This window comes from Pelodiscus sinensis, chromosome 6, assembly GCF_049634645.1.
Source record: "Pelodiscus sinensis isolate JC-2024 chromosome 6, ASM4963464v1, whole genome shotgun sequence".
Lineage (NCBI taxonomy): Eukaryota > Metazoa > Chordata > Testudines > Trionychidae > Pelodiscus > Pelodiscus sinensis.
The window spans coordinates 26,721,949-26,747,180 of NC_134716.1; the positions used below are offsets into that span (position 1 = coordinate 26,721,949).

Sequence of the window (25,232 nt, forward strand, 5' to 3'; positions counted from 1 at the left end):
CAGGCGCTGCCATTTTTAAATGTCCGCTAGTTCAGACTCCGTGCCTGCAGCTACACGCGGCACGAACTAGGTAGTTCGGATTAGGCTTCCTATTCCTAACTACCATTACTCCTCGTGGAACGAGGTGTACCGGTAGTTCGGAATAGGAAGCCTAATCCGAACTACCTAGTTCGTGCCGCGTGTAGCCGCGGGGCACGGAGTCTGAACTAGCGGACATTTAAAAATGGCGGTGCCCGACAATATGCAAATGAAGCCCGGGAAATTCAAATCCCGGGCTTCATTTGCAACTCCAGTTGTCTACATTAACCACCCTAGTTTGAACTAGGGTGGTAGTATAGACATACCCTACCTTGGAAATGAATTGGGTCCAGATATGGTAGTTTAGCCTGGGGAGGTGAGTTGAAAAGAATAAAGAAACATACATGCTCTCTGCTAGAGATATTGGTGAAGAGCTTTATTTTATGAATGGTGGTCAGAGATTTTTTTTGGAGCTAAGCAACAGTACAATGGCAAGAATGTGAAGTGAAGGCAAAGCACAGAGTTTAGCAACAAGTTATTGGAAAATTCAACAAATTCTGAATTGAGTAGGGATTAGAAGAGAATCGCAGGAGTGAGTATGTGATCAGAAAAAACTGTGAGGGCTACAAAAGCTTTAGTCTGAGTCTATAGTTTTAAATTGTGGGACATTTTTGCTACCTTGGTGGAACACTGTAACTATCTACATTTGTTTAAGGATTGTACAGTCTTGTATTGTCAGTTTTTTATTAATTGTAAATTTTTAGTATGTTAGAAAATGGTGAATTATATCTTACTTACTTAATTAGATAATTAAATTTTTGCTCATAAATTGTGCCAAACTGCATTAGGATGGTAAAAGAAACTGAATGAAACACACAAAAGAGCGTATATAAATTATTTTTATTAAACAAAACAACATTAAATGATTTGGATATATAAACCTCACTTATCAAAACATGTTTCATATTTATGACTAATGATTTATTAAACAGAAGGATTAACTGTAGTCAGTGAATTAAACTGATTATTTCAGGTCAGCCTGAGGAAATGTTTCAAATACGAATAAGTGAAAATGACTGGAGCTTAAGTTCCTAGTCTCACCTAAGTCTCTTGAAAATGAGACAATCTACTTAGATACTTACAGGCAGTCCCCGGGTTACGTACAAGATAGGGACTGTAGGTTTGTTCTTAAGTTGAATCTGTATGTAAGTCGGAACTGGCGACCAGATTCAGACACTGCTGAAACTGACCGCCAGTTCTGACTTACATACAGAATCAACTTAAGAACCCCAGGCGTCCCCAAGTCAGCTGCTGCTGAAACTGATCAGCAGCTGATTCCAGGAAGCCCGGGGCAGAGCAACTCTGCCTGGGGCTTCCTGTAGTCAGCGCTGGTCAGTTTAAGCAGAAGCTGACTTGGGGACGCCTGGGGCAGAGCAGCTGGGGTGCTGCTGGGTTGCTCCAGTAGCGCCGCTCCTGGGTGCTACTGGACCAACCTAGCAGCACCCCATCTGCTCTGCCCCAGGCGTCCTGATTCAGCCGCTGCTGAAACTGACCAGCAGCGGCTGAATCAGGACCTGCGGCAGAGCAGCTGGGGTGCTGCCGGGTTGGTCCAGTAGTGCCCAGAGCGGGCGCTGCAGGACCAATCGGCAGCGCCCCAGCTGCTCTGCCCCAGAGTCCAAAACAAAAGCCTGGTCTGCTGGGGAGGGGGGAGCACACTAGCTGCCCCCCCCCCCTCCCCAGCAGACCAGGGACACGGGGAGCAGAGCCTCTGGCAAAGCCTCAGAGGCGAGGGACCCCGCCGCGGCTGCGGCTTCAGTCCGGGAGCCTGTGGTCTGCTGGGGACGGTCCCCAGCAGACCACAGGCACCCAGATTGAAGCGGCAGCAGCGGCGGTTCCCCGCGCCTCTGAGGCTTTGCTCTGGCAAAGCCTCAGAAGCGCGGGAACCCGCCCGGTGCCCCTGGTCTGCTGGAGACAGTCTCCAGCAGACCAGGGGCACCGGAGCAGCTTACCAACGGGGCTTTCTCGCCCCGACTTCCGGGGCGAGAAAGCCCCGTTCGTAAGTGCGGATCCGACGTAAGACGGATCCGCGTAAGTCGGGGACTGCCTGTACTTAGGCTATTGTGCCATATTTATAAAGTTTGATCTCAGAATTTAGATGTTTTTCTTCTGATTTTTTCTTTATATAGAAAAATCAGCTTTTAGCTCAAAGTTTCTTATAGAGGCTTACGTATTTAGCATTTTAAATTTTTATTTAAATATTTTAAGAGATATTAACTTTGACCTTGAGATATTGTTTTAAAATTCAGATGTCATTTAATTAGTTTTTTTTAAAAGAAAAGTCATTATATAGATTGGCTGGGGTAGGTGACATTTCCACAAGATAGTTTGGCCAAGTGTGTCATTTTCAAAACTGTAGTGGCATTAATATTTTGAAAATCAGAAACACTTTATTGGCTTGAGCATCTCCTGGAGTGAGGCAGGAAGTACATGGAGAAAGAATATCATGAACATTAGTACTTAAAATTGGGGCTTGTTGAAGCAGGGGAGCCCCAAAGATATCAATGCAGCAGGGATGTTCCTGTCCTGACCCTCTGACAGTAGACTCAGATGGACTGCATGTTTCAGACATGTGTGTCTTTTTCCCCTTGCAACGCCTGTTTAGTTCATCTTTGTGCTGGGTATGTGTCTGTCACTCTAATACCTCACGATGCATTTCAAGTTGATGGGGTGTTTAGAGGTAAAATGAGAGATCTATTAACTGATGATGATTCCTATAAGAGTCTCTGAAAATCATTATTTCTAAGGATGTAATGTGGAATTTATTAAATGGCAATTAATTTAATTTAATATTGCTTTCCATTAAGCTAGAGAAAATAACCACTTTATTTAGAAATGCTAAACAAAAGCTAATAGTGGAAATTGATACATCAAGACTATCTATTTATTTCCTAGTACATTAAATGACTCTGCCTTTTCAATGGACATTTTAAAAAAAAAGTAATTGTAGACTGGTTAGCTAAGTGTGTGTGTAGTTTGTACATGTGTTCATAGTTTACAAATTCTCTACATATCAGGAGTTCTCTCTCTAACCATTATGTTAGTCATATCGTCTTAGAGATAAGCTTCTGTCCATCAACAGGGCCAATGCTTGTGAAAAATCTGGTTGTGCATGATACAATAAGAACTGGGAAGGGAAAATAGGGAACTGGAGCAAGATGAAAAGAGCTGGAGAATAAGGCCAGCTGAGAATCATGTTAGAAAGAATGTCCATTCATTTATAAACATTAAGGCTTTGTCTACACTGTAGGCTTCTTGCGCAAGAACTGTTCCGCGCAAGAGTTTCTGCGCAAAAATTCTTGCGCAAGAGCACGTCCACACTGCCATGTGTTTTTGTGCAAGAGATGTGCATTTGCACAAGAGCGTCCATGGCAGTGTGAACACTCTCTTGCTCAAGAATGCTCTGATGACTATTTCAGCCAGAGAGGTTTCTTGCGCAAGAAGCTCCTGTTGCCCATCCACACTATCTTTTTGTGCAGGAGGGCTTATTCCTCGTGGGGAGAGGAATAATTCTTGTGCAAGGAGCCCTCTTTTCCAATGCTTTACTGTAAGGGTGCGTCTAAACTACATGGCTCCGTCGATGGAGCCATGTAGATTAGGCTGATCGGCAGCGGGAAATGAAGCCATGATTTAAATAATCGTGGCTTCATTTAAATTTAAATGGCTGCCACTCTCTGCCGACCAGCTGATGATCAGCTGTTTGTCAGCAGATTGCGGCAGTCTGGACGCGCCGCTGTTGATAAGGAAGCCTTTGTCGACCGGCACAGGTAAACCTCGTTTCACGAGGCATACCTGCGTCAGTTGACAAAGGCTTCCTTGTCGACAGCAGCGCATCCAGACTGCCCTCATCTGCCGACAAACAGCTGATCATCAGCTGGTCGGCAGAGCGTGGCAGCCATTTAAATTTAAATGAAGCTGCGATTATTTAAATCACGGCTTCATTTCCCTTTGCAAATCAACCTAATCTACATGGCTCCATCGACGGAGCCATGTAGTTTAGACGCACCCTAAATGTACATGCACAAGAACGCACGTGTAGTGTAGACACTCCACAAGATTTTGCACAAGAACTGCCATTTTTGTACAAAAAGCCTGCAGTGTAGATGTAGCCTAACAGAAAAATCATATGGAAGAAGAAGGATTTAAAAGAGCACCGTAGCTTCTGGTGCCCCATTCAACAATGAACACTGGCTGCATTCAGGGCCAAATTAAGGACGGGTCTTGCTGGGCACCTGCCTGGGGCGCCAACCTATGGGGGGGGACACCTGATTGAAGTGGTAAGGGGTGCCGTGCACCCAGGGGTGGGGCCGCGTATGCGCCACGCACCCACTGCCCGGGGCACAACTATGGCTCTGTCCAGCACTGGCTGCATTAGAGGTACAATGTTCGTTTTCATTAACAGTTTTTCTAGTGTACAAATATTAGTCAAGAATATTTCTGTTGAAAGTTCTGAAATGTGTATTTCATTTATCCGATAGCTTTGTTTTGGGTACTCTAAATAGGTGTTTATAGCAGAGAAGTATCCTTCCTTCTCAGGATACTAATAAAGAATCTTGAAAGATTACTTTAAATGGATAAGAAAATCTGAAATAGAAAAAAAGCAGTTTGGAAGAAAAACTGTCACACTAAATTTCTGTCATATTGCTGCTAGGTATTGCATGATCTTACCATGAAATATATTCTTTTCTTGATTGATAAAGAGTCAGAAGCACCAGTTTGTGTACACTGAAATGAGGGTATACAGCATATGTGTTGTAGTTCATGGCCAACCAATGTGTTCCGGATGACATGTAAGACTAATACATCTGAATTGCCTAACTATCTCATTACCATTCACAAGCATCAGCGCATTTGGTAGTGTCTCATTGTAATTCCAAATGAGCAGTTACTCACATCACAATCCCTCATTCATACAGGAACAAATTGTTGATAGTCTCAGCAGAGGACAAGGATTAAACAGCTCGTGCACTGCCCTTTGAATCCTAGAAGTTATGGCTTTGGTAATGATGAAACATCTTTGGAGTGTCTAGAAACTAAATGTGCTAATTTCTGTGTTGAATAAATAGAAAACTTCAGTATCTAGAGTTGTCAGCATTCATGAAAACTATACTTCAGGAAAAAATTGACAAGGCATATTATCTACACCTTGTTCTTCAGTGTCACCAGCATAGTTCCATTTATGTGTAGGATTCTTATAAAGATTTTTTAAAAATCTTGGATTAATAGTGTTTAACTATGACATGGAGATATTTAGTAATGTGTTTTTTAACCAAAGGTGGTACATTCTCAGCAATGTACAAATTAAATGCTTGTATCTGGCTTTCTGTTTACATAGAAAGTATTGTGAACTCTTTCCTTCTCTACTTTATTTAACTTTTAGCATGGAACTAAAAATGGAGGACCAGCATAAAATTAATTGACATTAATATTAAAATGAATAACACAAAAGCTACAGTACTGACTTTATGATGCATATTAATATTTAATAGCTTTGGAAAACCCCAGTCTTTCAGTTTGAAAGAAACTGCTGCATAATTTCCAGTCTAGTGTAGTAAGATGTTACAGAGACGAGGATGTCTTTCACAGAATTTAGCTCCTGCTTCATCACCATGGCATACACAGGGCCTTGAGTATAATGTGGAATGCTTTTTCTTCTGCTTACTGCAGATCCAAACCCTTGAATAAACAAGCTAATGGAACCTAGATTGGAGGTGCTGCTGGTGATGTACATCATGTCATTTCAGACATTGATGTAAACTCCTTGCAATGCTAATTTTTACCAGTTGTGCAAGAAATAGTGTAATATAAATTAAATACATAGACTGAAAAGTATGATATAAAAGTGGACATAGTGGTTTGAGCATCATATATGGTGTGGAAGTGGAAGTCTACATCCTGTACAACACCATACCTTTGAACTCATCTTTGCCTTTGGGACAGGGAGTTTGTTAAAAAAAAGAGGGAGGCAAGATGATTAAGAATAACAAAAGGCTGGGCACTCAAATAATTGAAGGATTGTTAGATCATAATGAAAACATTGTGAAAAGATGGGAGGGAACAGTAGAAATGAGTGTTGTGCTGTTGGGATTTGCATTTGGATCACTGCTTTTAAACTTATAAATGTTCTTGAAAAAGGGGTGAACAGGGACTAATACAAAGCTAACTGCAAAGAGTTACAAAGGGAGATCCCTCAAAGCCAGGTGATTGGGCAACACAAGGGCAAATGGAATTCAGTATCGGTAAGTGCAAAGTAATACATGTGGAACAATATAATCCTAACTATAGATACAATAATGATGGCGTCTAAAATAGCTGTTTCCACTGAAGAAAGAGATCTTGGAATCATTGTGGAAGTTCCCTGAAAACACCTGTTCAATGTGCAGTGTCTGTTTAAAAACTAAAAAGCTAACAGAATATTGATAATCATTAGGAAGGGAGCAGATAATGAGACAAAATACCATATTGCCTCTATATAAAGTAATTTATGTGCACATCTGGAATACTATATGCAGATCTGGTCATCCCATCTAAAAAAAAAAGAGAGCTATATTATATTTGGAAAAGGCACAGAAAAGGCAACAGAAATGATTAGGGGTAAAGAACTGCTTCTACGTGAAGAGAGAAAAACAAGCCTGGGAAAAGAAATGTCTAAGCTTGGAAAAGAAATGACTAAATGTTTGGGGATATGTTAGAAATCTAGAACATCATGATTGGTGTGGAAAAATAGAATAAGGAAACAATATTTAATCCTTCACTAACATAACACAAGAAGATGACTCAATTAAATGTATAGGCAGCAGATTTAAACCAAACAAAATACATTATTTTTTTCACAGTCAACTTTTGGAACTCTTTGCCAGGATATGGTGGAAAGGCCCAAACCATTACAGGGTTCCAATAAGAACAAAATAAGTTCAAGGAGTATAGGTGCATCAATTAGCAGGGCAGGGATAGTTTCGCTAGCTTCTGTTTGCAAGAAGATAGGAATGAGCAACAAGAGATGGATCATGATGAATTCCTTTTCTGTTTATTCTTTCTGAAGTATCTGGCATTAGCCACACTGTAGGAAGATAGGATACTGGGCTAGATGGACCTTAGGTCTGACCCTGTATGGCCATTTTTATGTTCTTATATATAGAGCTAAAATGGATCTGCCCCCTTTCTGTAACCCATTATACCCCACTCCTTCAAGAACTGAGATAGAGACCAGGAGTCCAGATGAGGTCTGTCTCTTTCCACAGAATTAGTAACCAAGTAAGAATATACGTTATAATATTAAGGCTAACCAGTGTCCCTTAAGTGACTTGCCACAAGATGTTAGAAAGTGTTAGAGCTGAGTTATCAGGTTTAAGAAGAAGTGCCTTAGTAGCCCCTGGATAGAGATGATGTGTGTGTGGTGAAGAGGGCCGATGGGGTTGGTCTCCTTCCCCACCCCACTTGCTGTTCATTTGATGCTTGGCTTGTATGAGCATGCTCAATAACACTGCTGAATCCTCTGTCCTCAGTCCACTGCCCCTCCCTCCCCCATGCCCTCACTCTCTTTTCCCCCATCACAGCATGCACAGGTCGCCTCCCACCCCACCAAAATCTGAAATGGTGTCCCTGTTAAAAAATGGATATGTGGAATTACAACTAACGATTCACACACCAGAAGGCCAGAAGTGAGCAAAATGGGAAATGTGGCCTGATCCAAAACTCATTCATGTTAGTGAGCATTTTTCATTTACTTCAATGGGCTCGGAGTCATAGAGCAGCTATCTTCTCAGTCCTATATCTTCGACTTGTGCCCTTGCATATATTTATTTAATGTTGACCACTGCAGGATTTGACCTTTTATTATAATTTTCTCCTCAAAATATGCTATTACCTTTTGCAGTGTTTTGTTAGAGTTTTTAAACCTAATTGCTTTAAAAGAAACATTTTGAGAAACCCTTCCCCAATAAAAATGAACCACTACTTTTGTAAGTTTGGCTTCCACACCTCAACTGGTACATCTCTCCTTCTGGGAGGAATACAGTTTACTTTACTGCCTCAGACTTCTCATTCCACAGGTACTAAAAAATGTCTAATTGCTGGGGCTGACTGGATCATGCCTAATTGACTTAATGAAGTGCTTCTCTAGCAAAAATCCCTCCAAAGGAAAACAAAAACATAGCTCTGTATTTCAGAATACAGATTAGACCAGAATACTCATTTTTTTATGCTCCTGTGTGAGGGAAAGAGAATAAGAAAAACGTAACTAGTCAAAGATCAGTTTTATACAAAATTTCACTTGGGATGTGAATGTGCAAATAAACACAACCAAAGGTGAACTATAATGTGTATTGTGAATTTATGATGACAGTCAGCTTCCTAGTTATTTAAAATACAGTAATTCCATTACAAAACTGTTGGTGGAATCAGGGGCAGATGACCGTTTTGCGGGGCCCCGGGCAGCATAATTCTGCGGGTCCCCCCCTTTGCCACGGCACATGCGCAGTGATGCCATGCGCATGTGCAGCGGCGCCACGGCACATGCGTGGGGCTTTCTGAAGCGCAGGGCCCGGGGCGACCACCCCGTTCACCCTGCCCTATATCCGCCCCTGGGTGGAATGATGTTTGAGATGTAAGTGTAAATCTTAACAATAAAAATAAATGTATATTTACATTCTGAGATCCTTGATCAGGCATATTCTTACTGAACCCAATAGGAAATTTTCTGGAATAAGGAAATTTTCGGCCCATAGGATCTCAGTACTGGATGGAAGTTACACATCTGCAACCTTGTTGGCATTATTGGGGTTGAATGTGTGTTACTAAGAATAAAACTTGACCTACTAAGATTAAATTTCTTCTGTGCTGAACACCTTGGTGAGTCTTCAGAACATGTTTTGATTTACTTAACTGCTTTGCTGCTAAAAGGTTGTAGTGATGGCGACTCTCCAATTCTGTGGGAATGGTATAACTTTCAGCTGAAGGAGTATTAGATCTTGATATCTTTATTGTCCCTTTGGGATATAACCTGACCAAGCCATGGACTATATTGATTTTTCTCAGTACAGTCTTGTCCTTTTCCTTGTTAACATGGTTTGTGGACATCTTGTTAGGCGATCATGAAATATCAGCACATAAAATACCCCAGAATCACTAAATCGGATAATAGAGACAGTATTTGTGGATGGTGAGGAGGGCTATTAATTTTGAAATTTGGGTTAAAATTAAAGGAAATATTAATTTGCAAGGGGGATGTTAAAATCTTAGCAAATGAAGACTTTCAGTGGGAGTTGAGGGACTCATGGAATCTAGTCCCCGGTTTTATTTACCTGAGTTTGATTTGTATAGAGAAGGTGAGGATTGGTCCAGGAAGAGAGCTGTTTAACTAATATGTCCATCCTCATGGTTGACATGCATCCACAGTTGTATCTTCAATGCACGTTTCATCAGTTGCTTTATTCAGGAGGGCCCACGTGAATTGTTAGACCATATTTACCTACAACTAAGGAATCAGAAGTTTCTGCAAGTGTTTAACTATGGTGTCAACAAAAGCACAAAAAGCTTCTTTCTGATATTTGGTGGATGCTACCAATTGAAGGATTTTATTTGTAAGCTACTATCAGCTGGTATTGAGAGTTTGAGCCACAAGGCCACCTGGTTAGAGATGCATTGTCTAGGAAGATAACAGCCAGCTTTAAATGATAGTGATATGTGTTTTTCCCTGGTTTTACATTGATTCTGAAATATTAATTGAACAGAGAAGAAATCACAGTTTTAGCCATATTTAATCATTTTCTTCAAGTTAGTGCAGGAGACCTAAGCCCTATACAATTCTAGCCTTAGCACCTAAAGCCTTTTATAAAAGTGCTAGAGACACGGTACAGTTCTCTATTTTAATCATAATCGAGCTATTTAACACTATTTGGCACATTTGCATTTTACAGATAAACTTGTCTCCTACACCCAAAAAGAAGACAAAACATCCGAAAAGACCTAGGAGATTCAAGAAAATTGTATATTTCATAATACACAACTATACTAATCAGGATTTGGACACTGTACACTAAGTGAAGCTGGTTAAAAATGTTCACTGCCATTATAACTCTTAATGAATTAAGAAGCGTTTTATTGGCAACAATGAAAATCTTGTAAGATGTAAAATCCAAAGTCTTAATTATGCAGTTAAATTATGCATATGCCTTTGCTGGAAAAGTCAGGTATCTATAGGCCTAACCCTGGACTCCTTTGTCATTCTGGGATTTGCATACCAGGATGTGCAGAAATTAATTCCAATACATCATGAAAAAAGCACTGTCTAAAGACTGAGGGCAGCATCTCTTCTTAGTGTAAAGCTATTCAGAATGATGATTTCAAGGAAAACATTCCTCAGTCTCTTGCACAGATCTTTACTGCACTTGCCCTGGTGCATCAGGAACAAGAAGATGATGAAGGGAATATCCCCTATCCTTGTTTACCTGTGGAAGATGACAGCCATAATCCAAGATCATGTGGTCCTGGATGTTCACAGAAGTGATTACATAGACAGAAGTGCTACACATACCACCACTTGTTTGACCGAGGGGTCTTTTACTTCCTTTGTGGACTGAGGCCAGAACTGTTGTAGTATATGATGCACCTCCAGACAGATGGTGTGAGGGAATCTCCTAGTATACTCTTCCCAGAACCCATGTGAGCATTCTGCCTGCCTTAGCCCTTGGCAAGGTAGCCTTTAGAACAGATACTTTGGTATTACAAATCATGGTTTCCTGTGATAACTGTGGTCTTAAAATACACAATAAAACCTTTGTTCATGATCCAGTGTGAGTGAAAAGCAACTCAATGAAAAGTGTAAAGTTGTTCTTTGCTTGCCTCTTCCATCTGTCTTGTCTCTGACATTTTTCTCCTTCCATAAGCATCTAACAAAATAAACTTCCAAAAAAAGGATGCTAGTTATAAGCAAAGAAAAAAGTGCCCTCACTCATCTCTGCATGTAATCCCAATTTCCCCATCATTTATGATGTTTTACAAGCAACCTGCTGAGACATGTGGTTGGCATTTGCTTGTCTGTTTCTTTAAATTAAATCTTATTGTTTTTAAAAGACAACTGAAAATGGCAAAAAAAATTTCACTGACGTATGGATTCCTGAAATTCTCCCCATATACATGAACTACATAACAAATGTCATCTTAACTTGCTGCTCAGGTGCTGCTATAGTATGCTTACATGGGATTAAATGGTGCATATTACAGTGTGCACTTTATAAAATGGAAAAACTAGCTGGAAAGTTTTTCTCAAATGCCTGATTCTGTGCCTTTGACAGTGTCATACTATTACCCACCCTAATGCCAAGGGGAAACTCCAGGTTGCGGTTCTGTATTGTAGATTTAATCTGATTTGGTTTGGCATGAGACAAGATCTTATCTATCTTGTCTTGTCATCCTCCTAGCATGTACATATTATTGTGAAAATCAGTAGTTGTTTCATTCTGTGCTTGTGAGTTTTTCCTCCTGCATCTATATATATGCTGATGCCAGGGTATCGAAAGATCTTTGTCTCTCAAGTTCTAGGTATGTTGTCTCATTAAGCGAAATCACTGGCTGTGAGCTAATATTCTTGTTCCATGTACCCCTTCCCTTCATGGGTTGCAAAGGCCTGCAGTATGCCTGATAATCTATTAGGTGCAAATGGATTCTGTCACAGTTGTCCTAGAAGACCATCCTTCCCCTCCTACAGCCTTATTTTCCTTCTGCAACCCATCTAGCTTATATCCTGTTTTCTTTTCTCTTTCTAATCGTACCTCTTCATCAGTGTTGCTAGCAATGTTGGTGTCACCTGGATTAAGTATTTACTGCTAAAATCTGTTTTCACCAAATCACTGTTGTCTCACTGATACACTTTATTGTTAACTATTTGCACAGTGAAAATAGCATGTAAAGTACTTACGAAAGACAGGAATGACAGCAGAGTCTCTTCTTCAAAGAGAGGTGCAATCTTACAGCTTGTAAAAAAGTGCTCCAATAATATTTTTTCATAGGGAAAAAATAAATACATTCTATACTCAGAAATGAGATAAGTATCCTGCAAGGAATGAAATACGGATTTTATAATTACAGATTGTTTAGAACATATGGCTTTGGAATCCTGAACAAATAAGTGTTTTGGAATCTGCACCATCTTCCCTATTCAGTTGCCATCAGCACTTCAACCCCCCAACTTTAGAATAGTAAAATGGTACTATTCTTATTCAGCATAGGGTAGGGGCATATGCAATAACTGTCAGTAGAAGGGATGATAGGCTAGTGTGTCCCAGACCCACAGACGAGGCTGTTTTGGGGATAGCTGTGGAGTGTGATAGTTGGCTGTCAGCAGCATACAACAATCCTGACCCAGTGCATACACAAGAAGCAGAGGATTCCTAGCATTCTCCTTCCCTCCCACTTGTGCACACCACCTAAGCAGATACTATGTTGTATACCCTTATTCAACAAAGCATTTTAGGATGGGCTTTACTTTAGACATGTAACACCACTGTTCAGATAAACAGCTAGCGTGTCCTCCACATTAAGCACTTGCTTATGTGCTTTGCTTTGCTTTGCTGAGTGTAGATATGATTACTCCCATGTTTAAAGGGAGCAAACACTTGCATGTTTTGCAGAATCATGTATGTAATTCTCGAGCTTCATACAGAATGATGCCGAGTACAGCCATTATTACCCATTTTAGATATAGATATAGATAATGTGTCAGCAGAATTGCAGAGTCTTCTATTGAACTGTGTGGCCTTGAGATTTCCAGTTATTTTCCTTTTGATAATATTTAGTAGTTAAGAGGAGCAGCCACTAATCATGATTGTAAACATACTATAAACGTTTTTTAATATTGGCATAAGCATAGCAATGAATAGCAATTTTTAGTCTTAACAAAATATTATTGTTATACATTATTTTAAAATGGTTTATAATTAGTCTTATTTCTCTTCTGTTTTTTATTGGGTGTCAATTAAAATATTTTTATATGCAAGTCCAGTTTCAGCAGTGATTGTAATATATGAACTCTTGATTTTGAAGAAATCAGGATAGTATTTTCACATAACTCAAATGTAAAGCTGCAAAATGTACCTCTGTGAAATCTGCGTATGACACCTGGGCAGAAAGTGGTTCTAAATTTACATTATTTAAAATGTGATCTGAATCCTCAGGGTTTATATGGTTACCCGGAACAAACTAAAAATGTATCTAAGCTAAGTCCCAAATACTTACGCTGTAATAACGCTTTTTTCCCCCCATTTCTAACTTATGAAACAGTTATAACACTACAGTAAAAGGACTCTGGTTAAATCAAGGCATTTTGCATTTAAAATCACTTTCTTCATATTAGTCTCATTAACTTGCAGTTTAAAGTATACCATTATCATAATATAAAACAAGTTATTCAGAATGTTGCCTTATAAATTCTTGACAGGGCTTGAATCTAGTTTAAGGGTGGGCAATAATTTTTGATGAAAAGCTATCAGTGCAGTTATTTTGGAATTATACTGCTGAAACTGAGAGCAAAACTGGGCTTATGATTTCCTTTGTCTTGGTTCACCAGGGCATCTAGGTTGTGCATAATATCCGAATGTAGGTGCCCAAGGTAACTTGAGTAGATTTACCATCCATTCTATACATTTTAAAAAGGGTAACTATTTCAATGACATTTTGAATGTTTCGTTTGCTTTTTCCTGATAGAGATACATCTAGCCAAAGAAAAGTATAATTGCAACATATTAGGAGATAACAGCTGATATTAGGAAGTACATATTTAAAAACTTCACTCATTCTGTACAAATAGACAAGGCAATAGATATCTTTAGCGCAAATAAAGGGCTATAATATTGTGATGAATAGGCGGAGTGCTGGCCAGCCATCAGGGGACTAAAGGGTTAAACTAAGGTAGTTAAGGTTGTTGGCAGAAAGCCAGAAAGAACCAAAAGAACTGAAAAGTTCTGAAACTTAAACTGTAAATATACACCTTGTTGTCTCTCTTTGGGTGCGTCTACACAGCAGTTATTTCGAAGTAACATAGTGTGTCTGTACACTACAAGCAGTTTTTTTCAACATAACTTTGAAAAAATGACAAACTGATTTCACACAGAGAAGTCATGTTATGAGGGTAACAAGGGAAGTCAGAGGAAGAGTGCTCTAGCTCAGACTTCCTGCTGTGTAGACAGTGCGAAATGCCAAAATAAGCTATTAAGACTTAACCTACGCAATTGACGTAGCTGAAGTTGAACAGCTTATTTTGGCTTTAGCCCTGCTGTGTAGATGTGCCCCTTTGTGTGGGAGTTCTAAGTTAGCAGCTGGAGAAAGCAGGATGAAAAAATGGAAACAGGATTACAAGAAAAATTGGGTATGGGCCTTAAAATATGGATCAGTACAGATCGTGAGTAGAGGGAAAATGTGTATTTAGTTGTGATCAGGTTATTTTTCTTTATTTTGCTGTTCAGTTAAACATCTCTGTGTGAAATCAATGTGCCTCCCTCCCTCCATTCACTCTACCTAAGCTGTATCCAGAGAGATCAGGTTTTATTTTTCTCTTTGCATTAATCCGCTCTTTCCTGAGTTGCTCTGTAACACCTAGAACCTACGTATGCTTTATCAAGTACACTTTTTTTAAAGGCAATTTGATTCTTCTATCCTGGAAGGTAACAGGAGTACTGTGTGTGTGCGCCTGCCTAGCCTGAGAGGTCAGCTATCAGAGAGAGAGTTTTTTCTCTGTGTGTTTTGTTTCTTTTTTCAAGCTGTCTTATGGTAAAAGAGTTTGTGAGTATGCCTTGGGAAGAAGTTCAAGTGTTTCTTGGTTTTCAGGGTTGTTTTTTTTAATTCACTTGATGTTGGCAGCCTATGTTCCAAGGCCAGGGAATCTGTAACCTTGGGGAGTTTTTTAAAGCAGCAGCCTATAGAGGCAAGGTATTTAAGGTCTCTTGTGGCCCCCACCTTCTACACTCAGAGTGCCAGAGTGGGGAGCAGCCCTGACAGGAATCCTGCTATCTCTTTCTGGCATTCTTTTCTAATTTATGAATGACAGACTCTCAAACTGAAATCAGCCTTCTGTTTACTTCAGAGCTATCATTTAGTTAATTGTAGTATATCCTTTTAATATATCTCCTCCACAAGTTTAGGTTCTCAGTGATATAAAACTTTTTAGGGCTTGATTGGTTCTACTCACATCAGTGTTGTCATCCATAAGCATTTAAAACTTATAAGCCAGCTCCCCCAGAAATCATAAAAATTATGATGGGGAAGGGACTCGTGAGCTTTAAATAATAAATTTTACATTTTTAAAAAACAAATTTCATTTGTTATTTGATTGGTTTGATTTCTGAGTCTGTGGGGGCACATTTGGATCATGTTTTAGAGATTTTTTTCTGCAACTTCAGGAGCTTGAAACTTTTTTTTAACTGAAACCTGAGATTATAATTAATCACAAAACTTCTAGATCTGGAACTTTGAGAAAAACTCCAAATATTCGAATTTTGCGGTCAAAGCCCAGAAACCTGCAACATTGGACACTGTGGAGGCAGATCATAATGAAGTTACTGATATTTGATTATATCTAACCAAAATCAGATTTCTACTATTGCCCTTGTACGTTGGAAATAGTATGTATCTCTCTCGTTGCATCCCAACCTATATCCCTCTCACCAGTTGACTTCAATTGTGAGATTTCTAAGAGTGTATTTTCTCAGTATTTTATTTTGCTTCTGTTGTGTTATAGTGACAGGAATGTTTCACATGAGCTCAGTTCATAACTAAATATAATAGTCCTATATCTTCTCTCACATTACACTAGTATAACTCCATTCATTTCAATGAACTTACAGTTGACATATGGTTGTTTAGGTGAGAGGATAACTGAGCTAATTGATTTTATATTACACTGATAGGAAAAGGGGTATGTTGCACATAAATTGCAATTATTTCACACTTCTTTAAAACGGCACACAGAAACTCCTTGTTTGCTTTGCCCAAAGTATATTTCTGGATCCTTGATTTGGTAGGAAAAAGGAAATAAGCAAGCATTAATCAAGTGTTGTTGCCCTGTAAAAATAAGGCTGTGGATTTCCAGTAGCTCAGCTCATTTTGCATAATGATATAAACAAATCCACAGGAATAAGACCAAGAAGGATGGAAAAGGAGGAGGTGTGTAATGGTTGGGGGCTTTTTATTGCTCTAACACTATAGTGCCAAAAAAAAGAAAGATGCTTGAAATGATGCAGTAGGCTAATAAATGTGTATTATCTTTGTGGTTTATTATGAGGAATTGACCTGCAGCAGGGTAGCTGACAGAGGAAACTGTGCACTTGCTCTTTTGGCATATCAACACACAGTTATTTGCTTCAATTTGTTGCACACCCAGTACTGAAAATTTCTCCACCATCTTCTCTGGGAGAAGTTTCATCAAATTGATGCTACTCTCGGTATGGGTTAGCGTTTATACTGTTATTTCTCTATCACTTTGTTTTGTCTCTGTGGAGAAAAAGATAATCTTAGGTATTTAAAAATTGGAGGGCACCGAGTTTGAAAGTAAAAATCAATCTCTCTATAAATGGGTCTGCCTCAATGAAAATGTTCAATATATGAAGAGTCACTTATAATAGCCTTTTGACAAGCATGCCATAGGTCAGCAGTGTACTATAGCTCCAGGGAAAACATGTCTTATCTTTAGTGTATGTGACAATATAAACATATGCTATTGAAAAGGCATCTTGTTTGAGTCAAGGTCAGAAATCCTTTGGGTTGTTTGGAACCTGAAGCACAAGGTGGTTAAAATGGTTCATGAATAATATAAATGTGCTTAGAAAAGGTGTGATCCCAGTTGACCTGTTAGCATTACTTTCATTACGGTTGGTGAGTTCAGAAAAGAGACCCAACAGTCAGGGTTGGATGGCTTTGATATAATGTGTTTGTTTGTTTGTATACTTCCAAGCTACTGAGAACGAGAGGCCTTACTTTTTTGTATTTGGAACATTCTAAACACATTGCTTCCTTTGTAAGGTGCATCCTTATTTTATTTTTAATTAAGTGGCAAGCTATTTTAAATAAAGTTAATTGTCTTTGGGAGGCACGAAAGCTTTGTCTGAAAGGGAAACGCCTCAGTGAAAAAAAGAGGAATCTTATTTCGAGTTATGGTGCTGTGTAGACACACCCCAATGTCCTCACTCTATAGAATGTTACCTCATAGCATTTGTTATTTCTCAAAACCCATGCTGAAATTTGGAGAAAGGAAAAATGCACACTGCAAATTGTGACTGGGTTTTTCAAAGGAGCCTAAGGAAATTAGGAGTCTAACTCATATTGAATTCCAATGGGATTTGGGTGCCTAACTTTCTTGGGCTTTTTTTCTGCTGTGTCAACGAAAATGCTGTGTCAACGAAAATGCTGTGTCAATAAAAATACTGCATTGGGCCATTATTGTAATAATACGCTTTCTGTAAAAAGCTGGGAAATTCATACCTACACTTCAAAGGCACCATCTTTTCTTTTAGAACTTTAGATATTTAGAGTGCAATGGTTTTTTTGTTTGTTTTGGGGTTTTTTAAGCACAAGAAGTATAAAATTCCTTTTAATCGGATATATTGAGATATATTGACTTGTTTAGGCGCATCTAAATTCAGAAAGCTTTTTGAAAACACTTAATCCAGGATTTTTGGCAGAAAGGACAGTACTAACTAATGGGGTTTGAAGTCTGCTAGCTAAATCATTGCTCTTCCTGCAGGCCGGCACAAGGGAGTAAAGGAGACATTTGGCACTTTGTCATTTTCTTGCCATGGTGCGCTTGACCACTGCTTCTTACATGCAGAGGAATGCAGGCTCATAGATTTGTTGTGTCCACAGCCATGCAGATGCCATGTTCAGCAATGTAGTTGGCCTCATCAAGGAGCTTATGCTGTAGGAATTTATGTCAAAGAGAGTAATAGATATGTATCCAAGGGTGAGACATAGCCCTACACCATGTCTGAAGGATGTGTTGACCTTTTTATTAACATTTATTAGGACTTAGCTATCCTCTGAGTTTAAAGTGTTATAAAGTCTGAAACCATTAAGAGAAATATAAATGCAACTATAAATTAAAATGTTTATTTTCACATTCTGGAATTAACCATAACTAATCAATGTGACTAGACTGTGGCAAAATAATAGCTCTGGAATGAGAAAACAGCTGATTACAATTTGTTGCTAAAGAAGTGATATTAGTTAGGGCCAATCGGAAAATATTTTAGTTTGAAAAAACAATGACAAATAATTATGGTTGACTGTGAGACTAATTTATATCAGATACAAACATTTCTAGGGTGCTTCTGTACTTCCATTTTGAAATTCAGATTGGTACGTAAAAATTTCAGGCCCTCGTAGACCTCTGTTGTCTCTTGTACAGTTTGCCTTAACAGATGGCTGAATAACTGATCCATAGCTCATTGAACATATTCCAAAGACTGCCATTAATATTGGTGTGTTAGGAGCAGCCTTCAAATGAGCACATACATGCATATAACCATAATCTGCAGATCATTTCAATGTAGATAGTCACATGTTGTTGTATGAATTTTCCAAATTTTGCAGTTAAAGTTGCCAAATGAACACTTTTTCAGATACAGTGTAATGAGTTGTGTTAGTCTGTAACTTTAAAAACAACAAGAAGTCCTTTGGCACCTTAGAGACTAACAAAAATATATAGACTTCTTAAGATGAATTGGAGTGAAAATAACAGAAAACAAGGTGTGTGTGTGTGTATGTATATATAAAACAGGAGAAGAAGTGGCTGTCAATTATAGGACTGTTGTTAATGAAACTAATTAAGTGCCCAGATGTGTCCTGTTATGCCATGTGGAGTTCCACAGTATAGGAAGAAATCAGTGGAAATACAGAGAGCTTGAGTAGATGCAAGTGTCCATTTTATTGCATAGTACAGAACTAACTAGAACAAGCCCAAATCAGACGGGCTGACTCCAGTGACCTAACTCAGTTATTATAACAACAAGATATATATCTACACCCAATACACAACATATTCCTTCCCCCTTAATAAAAATGTCCCTTTTAGAAAACAAAAACTAACTGTGAAATATGGGTAGATCGCCTCAAGTTCCCAGCTAACCCTGGGGATTATTTTGCCCCATCTGTGAGTTAATCTCAACTAAATGTCCAGCCGTTGAGGAGGCCTCCTTTCTGTAGGTGGATTACGGCAGACGTCTGGTGTCCTTGCACCCGAAGGTATTATGGGTGCGGGCCTGACACTGGGCTACGAACCTGAAGTGTGAACAGGTGTTGCTGTTGGATCAGCCTGCTCAGGGAGGGGGTTTATGTTCACCGCAGGTGGTGATGGAAGAGGAGAGTCAGGAGCAGGTGATTCTTGACACGGTAGCTCACCAGCAGTGGGAAGGATGGGCAACTGAACTGGAGATGTGTCTTGGGGGCAGGCATAACCTTTCAATAACTGATCTACATGCTGCCTCCAGATGAGATCCTTCGTAGTCTTGACAGTATAGGAAACAGGTCCTCTTTGAGCAATAATAGTGGCAAGGACCCATTTAGCTCCAGGAGCATAGTTCTGAGCCAAAACTGGCTGTCTAGGACTAAAGGTTCAATCTTTTGCTCTGGATGCATGCCTGATGACTTGACCTTGCTGCTGATGTTGCACAATTTGTCGCAATTCTGAAAGTTTCAGCAAATCAAAGCAAGTGTGCAGCTGACATCCCATCATTAGAAAAGCCGGGGACATTTTAGTTGTAGCATGAGGAGTGTTTCTGTAGGATAGTAAGAAGGTGTCTAGACTCTTGTATGAGTGAATATTCTCTAGCCGATTTCAAAGCTTGTTTCGTTGTCTGGATAAACCTTTCAGCCAATCCATTTGTGGCTGGGTGATATGGAGCTGAAGTGATTTGATGGATCCTGTTTGCTTTCATAAAATATCCAAACTCCTGAGACACAAACTGTAGTCCATTGTCACTCACAAGTTGTTCTGGAAGACCAAAATTACAAAAGATTCCCTGTAGTTTTTGGATAGTACTCTCAGTAGTAGTGGAAGGCATTATACAGAATTCTGGCCATTTAGAATGAACTTCCACCACCACCAATAGCATGCAACCTTCAAAAGGGCCAGCAAAATCAACATGAATATGTTGCCATGGTTTTTCAGGCCAGTTCCATGGGTGTAGAGGTGCCAATTGAGGTGCATTCCTCACATCCTGGCAAGAAATACAAGCTCTTGCCTTCTCTTCAATGTCACTGTCCAAGCCAGTCCACCAAAAATAGCTTTGTGCAATTTCATTCATGTGCACCATTCCACAGTGACCTGAATGCAGCTGCTCTAACCTCTGTTGTCTCAGTATTTTTGGAATAATGACACACATTCCCCACAACAAGCACCCCGAATAGGTTGATAACTCCGTTCTCCTGGACATGAAGGGGACAAGGTCACGTGAGACTTGAGAGTTTCGTAGAGATGTTCCATGCATCACTAGATCCATAACTTGGGACAGTACTGGGTCAACACAAGTTGCTCTCTTAACTTTTGCAGCAGTGATGGGAGTGTTCTCTACTTGTGCAAAGTACAAGATTTCCTTCTTGATGTTTGACTGGCAAAGGCAGCCTAGAGACACCATCTGCATTGCCATGCAGAGTGGATTTCTGATATCTGATCTCATATGTGTGTCCTGAAAGCAACAATGCCCATCGTTGCATACGACTAGCAGCCAATGGTGGAATACCTGTGTGTGGACCAAAAATTGCCATCAGAGGTCGATGGTCAGTGAGAAGTGTAAACTTCCATCCAAACAGGTACTGGTGAAATTTCTGAAACCTGAAAATGATTCCCAATACTGCACGCTCAATTTGCGCATAGTTAGTTTCAGCCTTGCTTAAGGTGTGTGAAGCAAAAGCAATTAGTTTCTCCTCTCCTGAAGGCATAATGTGTGACAAAACCACTCCCACTCCATATGGGGAGGCATCACAGGCCAGCTGTAAACGTAAGGATGGATCAGAATGCGTCAGGACCTCTGTATTTAGCAATGTACATTTAGCCTTGTTAAATGTAACATCACAGGCAATAGTCCACTTCCAGACCTTGTTCTGGCTAAGGAGCTCATGAAGTGGTTTTAATAGTGTGGCTAGCTGTGAAATAAACCTTCCATAATGTTCAATAGTCCTAGAAACGAGCGAAGTAACTAACATTTTGAGGGGGTGGAGCCTCCACAGTAGCCTTAACTTTTGAAGGGGCTTATGAAAGCCAGTAGCATCAATGATGTGTTCCAAATATTCAGCAGAGGGCTGAAAGAATGCACACTTATCTTTGCAGACCATACTCTTCCAGTCTTTGTAGGGTAGCCTGTAAGTTCTTAAGGTGATCCTCCTCGTTCCTGCCTGTGACCAGGATGTCATCAAGATAGCACTGGACTCCTGACAAGCCACACAAGATCTGGTCCATAGCTCTCTGGAACAAAGCTGGGGCAGAAGTGATTCCGAAGGGTAAGCGACAGTAACAATAAAGCCCTTTATGCATCACAATAGTCAACAGCTCTTGGGATTCCTCATCAACTTGCATCTGTAAATATGCTTGACTCAGATCAATCTTGCTGAAATTTTTTTCCTGAGCCAGGATGCGAGGAAGGAGGTATTGCTCTGCACATAACACGGGGTTAACAGTGACCTTAAAATCCCCACAAATCCAAATTGAACCGTCTTTCTTCAATATTGGAACTATTGGACTTGCCCATGGACTATGGGTAACTGGTATTAGGACTCCATTTTTGACTAGGCGCTCCAGGTCCACTTCAACTTTTGGCCTGATAGCATATGGCACAGTTCTGGCCTTCAGATATTTTGGTTGGCTACCAGATTTAATGTTCAGTTTCACGGTGATTCCCCTCTAACTTCCCAGATCCTCTCCAAAAACAGTAGCATGTTTCTTTAATATATCGGTCGGACCTGTTTCTTCTTTAGTCATCCAGTGCACTTCTGCTCATTCCAGTGGGATCTTCCTAAGCCGTGATCTCCCCATTAAGGCTGGGTAATGACCTTTCACCACAAACAGTGGCAATTCAGCAATCTGTCCATTTATTTTCACCTTAACATCAGTAGTGCCCAGTAGGGGTACTGCTTCTCCTGTATATATCTTCAGAACAATCTTTGTTGCCTTAAGTGGAAGATGCTTCAGCTTTTCCTTATACACCGTGTCTGAGACCAATGAAACTGCTGCACCAGTTCCACTTCCATGCATATAGGTTTGCCATCAAACAGTGGGGTTACCCAGTATTCATGAGAGCCCTCTTCCAAAGACAAAACATAGCATGGCACTTCCTCTTCAGACAGGGTGTCACCTTGATCATCAGGCATCTGCCTGATGGTATGCAGATTTTCCTTTTTGTTCCACCAGACCATAGGCCTCTTTTTCTTTTGTTGGCAGGCACGCTCAATGTGTCCTTTTTTCCACGCTGTCAACACACTAGGTGCTTACACCAGCATTCTGATACATGGTGATCTAGCTTTCCACAGTGGTAACATTCCTGGTTCCCCACTGTTTTGTGGTAGGTTCTTGGGACACTTAATGCACCCTAGCGGGTGCATTAAACTATTGCACCTCCCGTGTGGCCAATATCAATGGCCTTCTGTAGGGAGAGCCGAGCTTCTGTTAACAGACACCTCCGTATACCTTTACTGTGCAGGCCACACACTAACCTGTTCCATATGGCATCATTTAACATCTCCTTAAATTCACAGTGTTCAGCAAGCTTTTTCAAATTTGCTACAAATTGCACAATTGTTCCACTTTCTTTTTGGTTTCTGTTATGGAACCTGTACCTTTCTGCAATTACCAATGGTTTTGGAGCATAATGTGATCTCAGGATTTCCACAATGTCACTGTAAGATTTGGTCTGTGGCTTAATAGGGAGCAGCAAACTGCATAGCAGGGAATAGGTCTTAGCCCCTAAAACACCTAAAAATATTGGCACCTTCTTCTCTTCTTTAATGTCATTTGCAATAACAAAAAGTTAAAAATGCTCAGTATATACCTGCCATTGCTCTATAGTCTCCTCAAAAGGTCCCAGTGGCCCTGTAAGTGTAGCCATGGCTGCTGCACTCTCCCCCCCCCCCCTTTTTTTCTTTTTTAGCCTCTGAGCTCCACTGATCTTAGTTTCAGTTTGCACAGTGTAGCAGTCAGTTCTTACCCCCACCTTCCAGAACAGCCAAAAAAAAGTTTGTTTTCTTACATTGACTTCTACTTCTTTTGTTGCTGGAGGCAGCACAGGTATCCCATCCTCATCGCCACTTGTTATGTCGTGTGGAGTTTCACAGTATAGGAAAAAATCAGTGGAAATACAGAGAGCTTGAGTAGTTGCAAGTGTCTATTTTATTGCATAACACAGAACTGACTAGAACAAGCCGAAACCAGCTGGGCTGATCCAGTGACATAACTCAGTTGCTATAATAACAACAAGATCTATATCTACACCCAATACACAACATGTCTCATTTATAGTTTTTGATGTGAAAATGTGCACTTTAGAGACAGAAGAAATGGGCTTTGTAATGTACCACCTACTTAATGTCTTTATTCATTGCGGTGTTGTAGCCATGTTGGTCACAGAATATTAGACAATTAAGGTGGGTCAAGTAACATCTTTTGTTGTTCTATTAGGGTACATCTTCACAGCAGCATTATTTTGGAGTAACTGACGTTATTCTGAAATAACAACAGTGCACATCTACACTACAAGCCTTTATTTTGAAATAATGTTGAACTGGATGACTTCTTACTCCGACTCATGGTAACCCTTATTTCATGAGGAGTAAAGAAAATTGAAGGAAGAGTGTTCTTCATTCGACTTCCTGCCGTGTAGACAGCGCCAAAAACCAAGTTACGCTATTTCGACTTAAGTTAAGCAATTGACATGGCTGAAGTTGCATAGCTTAATTTGACTCTTTAGCCCTGATGTGTAGATGTACCCTTAGTGAAAGATAAAAGTTTTGAAGCTTACACAGAGCTCTTCTTCCCTCTGGGAAAGGCACTCCGGGTATCACAAATGCAATACAAATACAATACAAATACTAGCAGGTCAGATTGTTATATGAAGGAGAAAAGGAGATGCAAAGCTCATCATCTGAGGCAAACTTCCCACAAACCATTATACACTAACTCAAAGTGGCAGCAGACCCTGCAAAACCACCTTAGAAAAACCTGCATACACATCTCCATTGCTGTAATGATCAATACCCTTCACAACACACCCTTCAAGGTCCCTGGGTCCCACACTTAGTGTACCTCATCCATTGCATTAAATGCTCCAGTAACAATTGTGTGGGTGATACGAGCTATCACTATGCTCTCAAATGAACTCATACAGAAAAATGATAAAGGACAAAAACTCCATATCAATCATGGGTGAACACTTTTCACAAAGCGATCATGCTATATCTGACTTCTTAGTCCTTGTCATCAAAAGAAAATTGCATAACACTTTCAATGATAAGCTTATGTCAGCTTGAAAGTTTGTCTCTTTCGCAAACAGAAGTCAGCCCAGTACTACCTTACCCACTTTGTCTCTGAGATGTTAATTATGTCATGTAATGCACTGTAGGACAATGCTCACATACTAGAGAGCTGATGTTATTACAAGCCCTATGTAATACAGAATAAAATTCACGTTAATATGTTATGTAATGGTTCCTTTTATAATATTTGGACAATGTGCCATAAAAATGAGAATTTGTCTATTACTGTCACAGGGGGGAGCAGTGCAGGGGGAAGCTTGTAGTGAAGAATGCTGAAGACTTCTTTAATGTTTCATTGCTTATAACTTGGACAGATTTTAAACATTTGGGCAGATATTTTGCATGTTTGGTTTGAGCTGCTTCAGGATATATATTTTTGGAAAGTAATGTCTTTCACTTACAAAGCATCATTTGGCCATTTGCCAATTTCCATTATGCATATTTTTAAATAGAATGTGCAATTGTACTTACAGTATTAAATAGTGATGAGTTTATAGATATTCCAAGTTTGTGGTGTCTGGATCCTGTGTTTTGGTATGGGCTCATCCCTAATATCTTTAGACTATCTATCCATGGGCATTTATTTGAAGGAACTTCTTTTCTACTTAAGAAAAGCTATCTCTGCTATGACAAAGTTTTGGGGAATGTTACGT

General features: G+C 39.8%; 1 protein-coding gene across 17 annotated transcripts in view; it reads left to right on the forward strand.

The window, feature by feature from the left end:
* Positions 1-25,232, forward strand: part of PTPRD (protein tyrosine phosphatase receptor type D) — a 1,779,541-nt gene that overhangs the window by 1,516,735 nt on the left and 237,574 nt on the right. The gene's annotated exons all lie outside the window — the stretch shown is intronic.